The 12,515-nt window shown below is 30.5% G+C and overlaps 1 long non-coding RNA gene across 1 annotated transcript; it reads left to right on the top strand.

Annotated features, from left to right (window-relative positions):
- Positions 1–2,120: 2,120 nt before the first annotated feature.
- Positions 2,121–6,777, top strand: LOC143047470 (uncharacterized). Its single transcript, XR_012969571.1, has 3 exons — positions 2,121–2,604; positions 4,639–4,837; positions 6,235–6,777. It is a non-coding gene; the product is annotated as an uncharacterized LOC143047470 (long non-coding RNA).
- The last annotated feature ends 5,738 nt before the right edge of the window (positions 6,778–12,515 follow it).

Here is a 12,515-nt window from a genome sequence, read left to right as displayed (position 1 = left end):
TAGATGTTATTTCTCATTTTTATCGAACTTGTCCAGGAATTTTATTTTTGAGTTATACGAATATTTTAAGAAATCCGTTTTTATTAATTTTTTTTTCTCTAATTAAAGTCGTTTTGTCCAGTTTCACAAGCCTGAAACGAATTTCAATGCGAAAATAAATTCTGAAAATGAACTTGTCTCCGTTTTCGTCTCCGTTTTTTGAAAATTATGATATTTTGGGTATAATTATTTCTAAAAAATATGTAAGTTAGATTGTAGTAGCGAGACATTTTAAAAAAGAAGATGTGGTATGATTGCTAATGAGACAACTATCCACAAAAGACCAAAATGACACAAACATTAACAAAGAAAGACTATTTCGAAGACAGTTTATTGACACGAAATCCGTTCAAACCACGACTAAGTCTTCGTGCACAGATTTCCGTTAAGGTTAAACTGAATATTGTACATAATTGTCTTCTCTTGTATAATGGTTTGTTGAGAATAAAGATATACAAATGTAATAAAATTTGATATTCAGTCAACATTGTGTTTGTTTAAAAACTTGATTTAGAGAGAGAGAGATAGAGAAAAGAATCACACTGAAAAACAAAAATCGAACTTGTTACAGAAAAAAAAACGCAACTATAAAATAATTTTCTTTATTCGTGAACTGCAAAACACAACAAATTAATTTACCAGTCATCATGAAAAATAAACTGAAAAAGCACATCGAATGAGATATATGTTTTATTTTTTCTATATGCAAATTCATGTTAAAGGTAAAACTGAACTAAACAATACAATTCCTAAAAAACAATGAAGATAATCCAATCAATTTTGTTGATTGGATAATTCATGGCTCAGTAGTTGTGTAATCAGTGACACGTGCCCTCATTATTTTATAAGAATTAACATATCTATCTAAGTTCGATTCAGGCGCGGATCCAGAGGGGGGAGGGGGTTTCCGGGGGGGGGGGGGGGTTGGAACCCCCCTTTTTTTGGCCGATCAATGCATTTGAATGGGGACATGTAGTTGAACCCCCCCTTTTTTTGCCCTGGGTTAGGACCCCCCCTTTTTAAAATGGCTGGATCCGCCCATGCGATTTCAACTTCTACCAAAATTTAACTCTAAAATAAGAAGCGTATAACGAATATAAACATCCATCATGTGTGCAGATATGATTACGGTAATGGGTCCTGAGTGCACTTTGTATGTCCTGAGTGCACTCAGGAGGTCCTGAGCGGTTGTTTAGACGTACCCGAAGAATAAATCATTACCTGAACCTAAAATACATTTATCTGTAATTAAAGAAAATTCGCCTAAAACATTCTCTCATATATTTAAACAATTAATTGTAAAATAATTAATTCAACGTCGGACTTTCTGTCTGTTTACTAATACTTTTCTTGTTCAGTTTAGTTTATACCCATAATAGATGAACGGAAATAAGTACTTTTTTTAGGAAAATTTACAATTAGATGAACGGAATTAAGTACTTTTTAGGAAAATTTACAACTCAAATTTTCAAAAACAAAATTCTACACTTTTTACCTGGATGTTTTTCTCTGTCTCGAAGCCGCAACCTTTGACCCCGTATCAAACGTAGCGACCAACACCTCACATGACGTATTCTCGATGTTGAGGTATTGACAATATACAATCACATTTATCAATCACATTTATCAATATACAGCAAGTAAGTAATTTGGTGTTGAATGCCAGTAGATCAGAATTTGTTAATTGAACTTTACCTGTTTAAGGGGCACTAGCTGCCAAATTCATGTTCTTCATCGATTTTAATAAAATTCACATAACGTGTATATAGTGTTGATTTGTTTATTAAAATGTTGCGCACAATCTTGGCTGATATGCATAAAACCATTATATTTCATGACACTGCATGAAAAAGAAATTGACTTATCGCATAATACCAGAACCAGAGACATATATATTGTATCTAATATCTCTGCCAGAACTAAAAAATAAACTACAGTAAGTCCACATACACATAAGAGGGTATGGATGTGAATTAACAGAATAGAGAACAAAGGACAAAGAAAAACAAGGAATAAAGAATAGTGAAAGAAAGAGAATAATGGAAAAAAGTGTAAGTTATTTTAAAAAAATATAACTAAAACAAGAATGTGTCCCCAGTACACGGATGCCCCACTCGCACTATCATTTTCTATGTTCAGTGGACCGTGAAATTGGGGTAAGAACTCTAATTTGACATTAAAATTAGAAAGATCATACCATAAGGAACATATATACTAAGTTTCAGGTTGATTGGACTTCAACTTCATCAAAAACTACCTCGACCAAAAACTTTAACCTGAAACAGGACGAACGAACGGACGAACGAACGGAGGCACAGACCAAAAAACATAATGCCCCTCTACTATCGTAGGTGGGGCATAAAAAGAAGACAGAAAAAAAGACACCCCTCCGAGACGAGCCTTACATGCACTGTTATTACCCAAGGTTAATTTTACGGCGGCTCATTTTATCTTGGCTTAGAAATAAACATAATTGACAAGTTTCCTTCCCCTGCATTCTCGATCCCACATGTAAATAGCACGGTGATTTCAAAAAGACATTGATACATCATTACAACACTTGCCGTCAGTATTTGAATATATTGATTAAGAATGTATAGAAGATTAATGCACGCACACTATTATCCACCACTGGCCTAAATAGTTAGTCCGCAAACAACGAGGGTCATAAAAACCCAGCACTTTGAACACAGCCACCGGCATGGTGTGAATCTGAAAGCTTCCCACTATCCATTTCTACCCATAGAAAACTTTTGCCTTTCATTTATCAAAAATGAATATGTTGATATTAATGGTATATAAGAATTATTGGGGAATTCAAACCATTCCTATTGTAAGTGATAAAACTAAATTTATATCAGGGTGATTGAAATGAGGAAAAAAAGGGGGAATCAGGAGTTCAGGGCCCCCTGTTTGGGAAAAGAATTGGTTGATTATATATGGAATCACTGAGTCATGGCAGGAGCAGGCCCCTCTTAGGCAGTCGGTGGGCCCCACTTATGAAAAATTCTGGATCCACCACTGTGGTCATGGTGGTCTTCAGTTGTATTATCTTTTAAAAAAAAAATTACACCTGTATAGTGTATATTCTTTAGTGTAAATCAAGGGAAAATACTGTGAACTATCTGTGCATTGGGGCTTATTAAAAGGTATTTCGGGGGGAAGAAAGAAGGGAGGGTGAGTCCATGGGAGGTAATCCCCACCCCTTTCAATTTGAGAATATGCTATTATCTTGTAAACGGTCCAGATCCCCATCCCTAAACCATATATATTCTTGAATGGGACGATAAAACAAATCAAATGAAATTAAAAGGAGGTCTTTGGGGGTTACCCCACTCTGTTCAATTTGAGAATGTGCTATTATCTTGTGAACGATCCAGATCCCCACCCCTAAACCATATATATTCTTGTCGGGGACAATAAAATTAATAATGAAATAAAATAAAAGTGAAGTCCCACCCCCTCTAGTTTGAAAACTTGTAAACGGTCAAGATCCCCACCCCTAAACCATATTTATATATTCTTGTATAGAACAATAAAACAAATCAAAGGAAATATAGGGAGAGTCCATGGGGTTCACCCCCACCCCCACATGTTTGAGAAACTTTTAAATGGTTGAGATCCCCTGTCATCCAGTGGTTAGGTGAAAAAATTTCAGGATCCCTGATCCCCACCGTCAAACCATATATATTCTTGTATGAGACAATAAAACAAATCAAATGAATATAGGATCATCCCCTTTGTCTTGGGTTGGGAACCCCCCTTTTTAAAATGGCTGGATCCGCCCCGGCATACCATCTAGCTAGCTATAAAGGCTTTAAAAATATGAAATCAAACAAGGAAATTAACAGTGTAGGCAACTGTTTTGAATTTAAAAAAAAGTCTTTTACATATATATATAACAATGTTAAATTTTTTGTGCATTTATTTTTGCTTATCGTATTTTCAATAATAGACAAAATTGCATGATTGAATATTGTAATTTAAGAAAAATCAGCATACATGATATAAAATGGGAAGTGGAAACTGGGAATTTGACAAAGAGACAACAACCCAATCAAAGAGCAGACAACGGCCGAAGGTCACCTATGGGTCTTCAATGCAGTGAGAAAAATTCGGCACTGGTCTTCAGCTCATAAATATGTATCAGAAATGAAAACGAGATACAGCTTTCAGTTGTATTAATAAAAACCTCACAATAAGTTCTGAATATCAGAATATACAGTATTGCAAGATTCTCTCAAAATGTACACATAGAGCTGAAAAACTGTCAGTGACTGTAAAATTAATCATGCTTACATTAAAGTCCATGGAGTCCATCTTAATATGCATACTCTCGTACAAAGGAATATAAGTATGCAATAGACATCAAGTTTTCAAAAATAAGAGTATCTATGCCATTAATTTACGACAAGATCTTAATCAAGTAATAATTTTGGTTTGTTTAAATATTTCGGAGGTTAGTATGACCTCCTCTTTGGTGATGATGTTTTCGTTTTAAAGTTGGGAAAATTGTTTGTACATCATGTACATGTACCAACAAAAATAAAAACACAAATTCAATCTAGAATTATGTTTTTATCATTTTTTTATGTTTAGGTTGTCAGCAAGATGAAAAGGACAAGTATGCAGTTCAAAATTCAAAATGTGGATAAGTTGAGGTTCTAGGTCTTACCTTTGCAGATTTTCATATTTTGCATGAATGAATTCAAAGGTTATATGATGGACAGCAGAGAAAGAAAAAAACAACTTTTCAATTATCCTGCTCCTGGATAAATGTAAAACATCTTGTTTTTCGGTAAGTTTTATGCTCTGTTTTGATAGTGTTAGTGCATTCATCTTTCCTCTAAATTGTAAGTTTTTGGTGAGTGTTCACCATGAATTTCAGTAAGTAACTTGTGGATTTACATGTATATACTCAAAATTTAGTACTAATATTAATGGGATTTTAGCATGACATCCTGCCAAATGCTTGTTAATCATGTTTATGTTCCAGAACAAACAAGTATTTGGACTGTACGCATACAGTCTGCCCAATTTTAAGAAGTTGGTCAAGTTTATTACAAACAAATGTACAGTACAGATCAACATAACTGAAATCTTTAATAGATTAATACAAAAAGTTTAATTGCAGTTAAAATAAAAACACAGGTTTGGTTGAGCTGGTACCAGACAGTACAAGTATACTTAAATGGTCTGACTGTACACATATGGTGGGACTGTAAGTTCTGGACCATAAAAGTAAGATCCGAATACTGATATGGTCTGGAACATTTATACATGTCTTAAAATTAATATCAAACACATTGGTGTTTTTGAACTTGGTAATAAGTTATGTGATAGAACTATAATGTTTTGGGATATCAAAATCAAAAATATCCCATTTTTACTTTTAATAAAGAAGAAGATTATTGATGTATGTTTAAATGTATATTAAAATGAGACAGCAAGCCAACAACACAAAAAAAAAGGATAAAACATACATATTTTGTTTGTATCAATGTTATAATTTCCAATATGTTCAAGGTATTTTTTCATTGAAATAAAACACAAATTGAAATCTGTCTGAACTTCAAAAGCTTAAAGAAATATTGTTTCTGTTGTCTTCATTTTGTATAATATATTGCAAATTCTTGTGAATAATGGAATGTTATCATAGTTGTCTAAAGTTTTAACTTTTAACATTGATCTTTATACTGGAAAATTCATAAATTATTGCGTGCATTTATTATTGCGATTCTGTCATTTTAGACTTAAATGCGATTTTAAATTTTACGATTTTGAAAAATCCTGTTTAATCCATATAAAATATTTCATAATACGAGTTTAAATTATTGCGTTTACAACTCCGTTGCATTGTTGCAATAAAAAAAACTTGCATTAATTCCGAATTTACAGTATATATATATATTATGTATATAACTTGGGAAAATACCCAAATTTTATAAAGAAGAATAAATTAATTGATTGTTATATGGTATTAGAATAGGAAGATGTGGTATATTGCTAATTTGACAACCCTCCATCAGAGACCAAAGGATGTAGGCAGTTAGCAACTGATGACACTGGACAACCTTTAACAATCAGTAAAATCCATACCGCATAGCTATTTTTATTGAAAATCATATTATTGCTACATGTATGAAAACAATTTTGTATAATCCATTACTTTAGATTTTATTGGTTCTTTTTCAGAAGGATTAAAATTCACCACCTAAAATAAATGGAGAAAACATAGAAACAAGACCAGAATAAATTCAAAGAAAAAAGTTGGATCAGTTATTATTTTCATCACTCAGTCAATGATTTGAAGTTCTTTTAAATTAAAAAAAAATTGAAACCACAATAATGTCAAAGTTCTGTGCTGAATGTCCAAAAAGTGGACTTTACCATCAAACAATGCTGGATGATAAGAAACTATTAATGTTTTGTGTTGAGGGATATTGTGAAAAAAATAGATTTACTTAAATAGCTACTAGTATGTTAAGCCTAACAATAGAGTTTTTATTGATTTCAAATGGCAAATAATTGTGTTTCAAGAAAGTATTTTATAATTCATGAATAAACATATATTGATACTTACATTATCTGCTTTGTTGTTTAAAAGTTTAGTTTTGAACAGTTAAAGAACAATATGCTAAATTAACATTTCCCAAGAAAAAAAGATATTCAATTAAAAAGATTCATCTTATAATAATTTACTACCAAATAGAACACATTGTAACATACACATTACTGTTTATTTATATCTATATATTTACAATTAGAATCCCATAGGATTTTAATTTGTCCCATGGGATATTAAAAATCCCATGGGATAATAAAAATCCCATGGGATTTTTTTTGTCCCATGGGACAACAAATATCCCATGGGACTACAATAATCCCATGGGACAAAAAAAAATCCCATGGGATTTAACCAAAATCCAATGGTAAATCCCATGGGATTTTGCCCTGTCCCATGGGATATTGAAAATCCCATGTTTTTATAATTCAAATTGCAAAATAAATATGAAAGTAACTGTAGAAAACCAATGAAATTATTGAATCCCATGTAATTCTGCACATTTTGGTTATATACATGATATTGTAGCTCTTGTTTGAGGCGGCGGCGGATTTGCAAATGAGTGTTTTGCAAATTAAAAGTGTCCAGTGTTTATAGCGCAATTTAAAATATATACATGTATACATTAAACATAGATTATAGATTTCCGTATAAAAAAATGAGTGTCTAAAAAGATATGTACCTTCTTAAATCTAATCAAACGAAACAGTTTTCTTATCACTGGATTGTGTCTTGCAAGTTTTCAAGTAAAAAGGTTAATATCAGAATAAAAGATTAGAGAAAAAGATAAAACAACAACCGTATAAGAATATAAATCTTTCAAAATTTCTTTTTCGTGCAAGAATTAATTTATAATTGTTTTGAACAGTCATGAAAATAACTTTTATTGCCTTTTTCCTGTCAACAGTAAGTAAGTAAGTAAGTAAATTTTTTATTATAGTGACATGTGTAATCACATTTTTAGTAAAGTACAATATATTATATACACAATAAAATACACCCGACCCATTGGGTCTATAAGTCACTTTCAAATCATAAAACGTAATTCTTTTATCACGGATTTCAAACAAAATAATGAAAAGTAAAATTAAGCTAAATTCAAAATAATTAATTAATAGTTAAAATTCAAACTTACATAAAAGAGAAAGAAAAAATAATAAGTTATCAAAAGATCGATTTAGTAAATTTCCAGTTGAATGCATCATAAATTAATATTCATAATAAAGAAAATGGAAATATTCAGATTGACAATGAAGTAACCTTTTTATAATCATCAATAAAAGTTATCAAAGGTACCAGGATTATAATTTAGTACGCCGACGCGCGTTTCGTCTACATAAGACTCATCAGTGACGCTCATATCAAAATATTTATAAAGCCAAACAAGTAAAAAGTTGAAGAGCATTGAGGATCCAAAATTCCAAAAAGTTGTGCCAAATACGGCTAAGGTAATCTATGCCTGGGATAAGAAAATCCTTAGTGTTTCGAAAAATTCAAAGTTTTGTAAACAGGAAATTTAGAAAAATGACCACATTATTGATATTCATGTCAACACCGGAGTGTTGACTACTGGGCTAAATTAAACATTTATTGGGGGAAGTTGTTATAGCAATTAAACGTCAGTCATATATCACAAGTAAAGCTTTGATAATCTGGTCACCTGTAATTACATAATCATTTAGTTGTTAAAATCACTCATGTTTGTTCCGGGAAGATTTAGAAACAGAACGAAAAGCTACTCTTGCCGAGGTTTTCTCTTCTTTCTCAGCGAGTACACATACATTTAGTATTTCCGACAATGTACATCTATTGTTTATATTCTACAATTTACAACTGGGGCTCTAAAGTTTATTATTTAAATCCAAGTCTCTGATTCTTAACATTTTTCAAAGAAATCTACATAGTTTAAACGCAGACCGCGAAGTGGTCACGACAGAAACAGAAATATTCTCATTACCGTTTGCTGATCTTTGCTCAATATGGAGTTGGAGTAACAAGAGACTTTATTTGTACAAGTAAAAAAAACCTTTATTTTTCAACTTGTTATTTTTACAATAATTGGCTGATTGCCGGATAAAAGCAGGTGTTTCGTAGATGTTTTTGTTATTCATATTTTCCACTGATCTAGTTCAGCTACATGCTTGCAGTAAGGTATGATCATCGTAAATAAAAGCGCTCAAACAACTCTTACATATAGGTGGCGTATTTATTAATATTAGAAAATGATTTTTTAATATCAAAAAATCAACCTGAATATTTAATATTAAATATTCATTTTTTAATATTAAAAAATAAGACCATTTATTGATATTAGAAAATGACTTTTTAATATTAAAAAATGATTTATTAATATTAAAAAATGATTTTTTAATATTAATAAATAGGATCTATTTTTTAATATTAAATATTATTTTTTAATATTAATAAATCGAATATTTAATATTAAAAAATGATTTTTTAATATTAAAAAATAAAACCTATTTATTAATATTAAAAAATGACGATTTTTTAATATTAAAAAATATTTATTAATATTAAAAAATCGATTTATTAATATTAAAAAATAATATTTAATATTAATAAATGATTTATTAATATTAATAAATAGGGAATAAATTCCACAACGGCTTGCCATAGAAATCTTCACAATTGTAGCATTTTAGTTAAATTTTAGACGGTTTTCTTCTTAAATGAAAGTGGCCGCATTCGTGTTCATTCATAATATTGAAATGTAAGTTGTATTTGATGATGATACATAATATATATAAAGGTTGAGGATGAACACGGATGCGGCCTCTTTCATTTTTGACAAAAACCATCTGAAAAGTGACGACTTTTGGCATATTTGATACATTTTTCATATTTAAGCTTGAATCGGAGCGTTTTTAATGACTTAATAAGTTAAAATCTTTCACTTAAACTAATTGAATCAATTGAAATAGACACTTAAGTGTTTAGAAAGTGTCTAAAATCTTTCGTTAGATGAACTTGAAAATTGAGGCCGAAATCGGCCCTTACCGGACCTACTCCTTTACAATAAAATTAATTAAAATATATACAATTATGAATTAGTTACAACAAGGATTTGTATAGTTACACACACATCTTTATCAATGAAATCCAGGATTTGTTTAGAAAATCTTTGATGAAATTAAAATAATATCCACATTTGATATAAGCAGAGACATATAATACATATGTATTATATGTCCCTGATATAAGTAACAAAATAAACGAATACAATCTTTATTAAAATGCTAATATTCTGATGATGGATATTATAATAAAATTGTCAATTGAAATTATCTTTGCAAAAGAAAATAAAGGTATATAAACTTGGGATTTTATTTGAAACACATCACAGTAACCTTTATGTAAGAAAGAAATATGCACAAAGAAAGACAAAAATAATACTGAAGATATATTGTTTGTAAATCATAATTTCATAAAAACTTTTTTCTTCTAATAAAAAAACTATTTATTGTACGAGCTAAAAACTTTTGTTTGTATTTACAGTTCATATGAGCAATACATCTTTTCTCTGTGTTCATTCTGTCAAAGTTAATATGTTCACGTGATGTTTTAAAAAGTTCATATCGGAAGTCTGTATATAAAAGACAGACCATTAAAACATGTATTTCGTTCGAACTACAAAATTTACAAAGTCTATCATTAAATGGTATCTGCGGTATGGGATATCTTTCCGTCTTAACGGCTAGCAAAGTTATGATTTCGCAGAAAAAATATTATTTAAACCTTTCTCACAGACTTTTTCCCAACGTGTACACTTTGATTACATTTTTGTGACTTTCGTCCTACTTATAAAAACATGTGCGACTTTTCCCTCAACATACATGTAAATCATGGGATTCGTAGAAATACTACAAAGGACCTCCTTAGTGCACTAAGAACAAAATTGTACACTAATGACCTGATGGAAAGATACTATCACAACGGATATGGCATCTAGAAAAAGACTTTGTAAAAAATCTTAAAATCAAATTTTATAATTATGTCATTTTTAATTAGAAAGTTATCTAATATTTTCTCGACACGTGCTTCAATCGGTTGATTGCCACCTTTAGTGTAATCAGTAGAAATTCATGTTCGCTCAACCCTGTCCCGTTTATAATCCGCTTGTATATACCGATTTTAACATGTATATGGTATTTCAAATTGTTCGCTTGGTTTTTTTTCGTTTGTTTGTTTCTGCCGTGTTTATTCTGTCTGGTAAATTTTTTACTTCTAAGGTAATAGCGTTTTCTCAAATATTTTCAGTTTTTGGAAATGTTTATCCTTTTTTTTTTTTATTTTAAAAATACAAATAATTGTAAACACTTCACGGAAAGGTGAGGTTTAATACTTGGTTGCTTAACGTCCAGTGGCCTATACATCACTCTTTTTTCTGATGTCAGAAACCATGCCTCACCGCAAGGTTTTTAAAAGGATAGAACACAGGCAAATGCAAAAAGATTCTAATGACTATCTTTGCTGCCTAGGTCTCTATATAATGATTTATGTTTTATGGGATACTAAACTCCTGTTCTACAAAAACAAATATATTCAGTTTAAGTAAGGTTTTAGTCTGATCTAAGTTCTGATGTGATTTACTGAGAATGTTTCACTTATTTATAAGAGGCAGTACCAAACATGTTTATCTTTAACATGTGGTCAGGTTAAATACATATAGGGTTAAACACTTTCCTCGACATGTTTAGGAGAGGAACATATTTAGGGTACGAACTTGTTTACAAATGCATTACAAGTATAGATATGTGTAATTTGATGTTCAGGCCCCGGCTAAACACATTTTTAGACTGTAAATATGACTTATTTATTTCTTACAGCTACTTCAATTTCAACGTTTGTGGATAGGTGTTTCATTGACAGCCATACCACATCTCCTTTTGCTTATTTTTGTTGTATATATTTTTTTTCATTTTCCTTGTCTTTTAAAAAATATTCCATTATAAATTTTATTTGATGCCGAAAATAAGAATACGAAGAGTTATTTGTTAAATGCTATAACTAAGCGAAGTAAAACAACCATTAATAATTGTGTATAAGAGCATCATATATATTTATAAAAAAAAATCAAATACAAGCAGACATACCATTTGTGACACCAATTTCATTTATTTCCAAATCTTAAAATCTTATATTTCCACAGTTGTCCAGTTCTTTAGCGTCTCTTAATAATGACAGAACGGGCTTTAGAGTCATATGATTAAGTTAACTAAATTATTTAGTTCTCCCATGCACATTGTGAATTATATTTCTTACATCACTGCTTATTACATTATACAATAAAATGGTATTCATCTTCAATTGTTGAATAAAGATGAATTGTTAAAAAAAAAAAGCATTGACATCAGTTTTAAAGTTATCGTTCATAGAAGACAGTTATGATTTATATTCTCTTTTAAAAACGTAATATAGTATTTACCCCTTGGAGTTTTTCTATATTACTTCTGTAATCGAATTTGAAGAACCCCACGGACGCCACATACTCTCATATGTCTCTCAAGGTATAATGATAGTCTGTAAACTCTAGTGTTGTAAATAAGGAAATGAAATCGCAAAAGCTTTGTTTCTCACTTTGTATCTCAAAATTGGCTTCTTTAAATAAACAAAGAAGCTTACATAGCAATTTCCTTAGAAACAAAATAAAACAAAGGCAAAGTAAACACACAAATTTTGAATTGTGGTTCCATTTTGCAAGCTTTACCTGGATCGTTTATTCCTTCTATAGTTCCTGAGTGGAATAAACCTGATACAAAACATTGCAGTGTCAACTCTATATCTAAATTTGAGAAAGAATTGAAAACAAAAACCAATATCTTTTGGTAGGAAATTAAATATTAATTTTTAACGCAATTGCGATGCTCCGCTTTATTCTAAAACTATGAAA

This window comes from Mytilus galloprovincialis, chromosome 10 (genome assembly GCF_965363235.1).
Source record: "Mytilus galloprovincialis chromosome 10, xbMytGall1.hap1.1, whole genome shotgun sequence".
Taxonomy (NCBI): domain Eukaryota; kingdom Metazoa; phylum Mollusca; class Bivalvia; order Mytilida; family Mytilidae; genus Mytilus; species Mytilus galloprovincialis.
The sequence above is the reverse complement of the archived record's forward strand: the minus strand, read 5'-3'. Positions and strand labels throughout refer to the sequence as shown.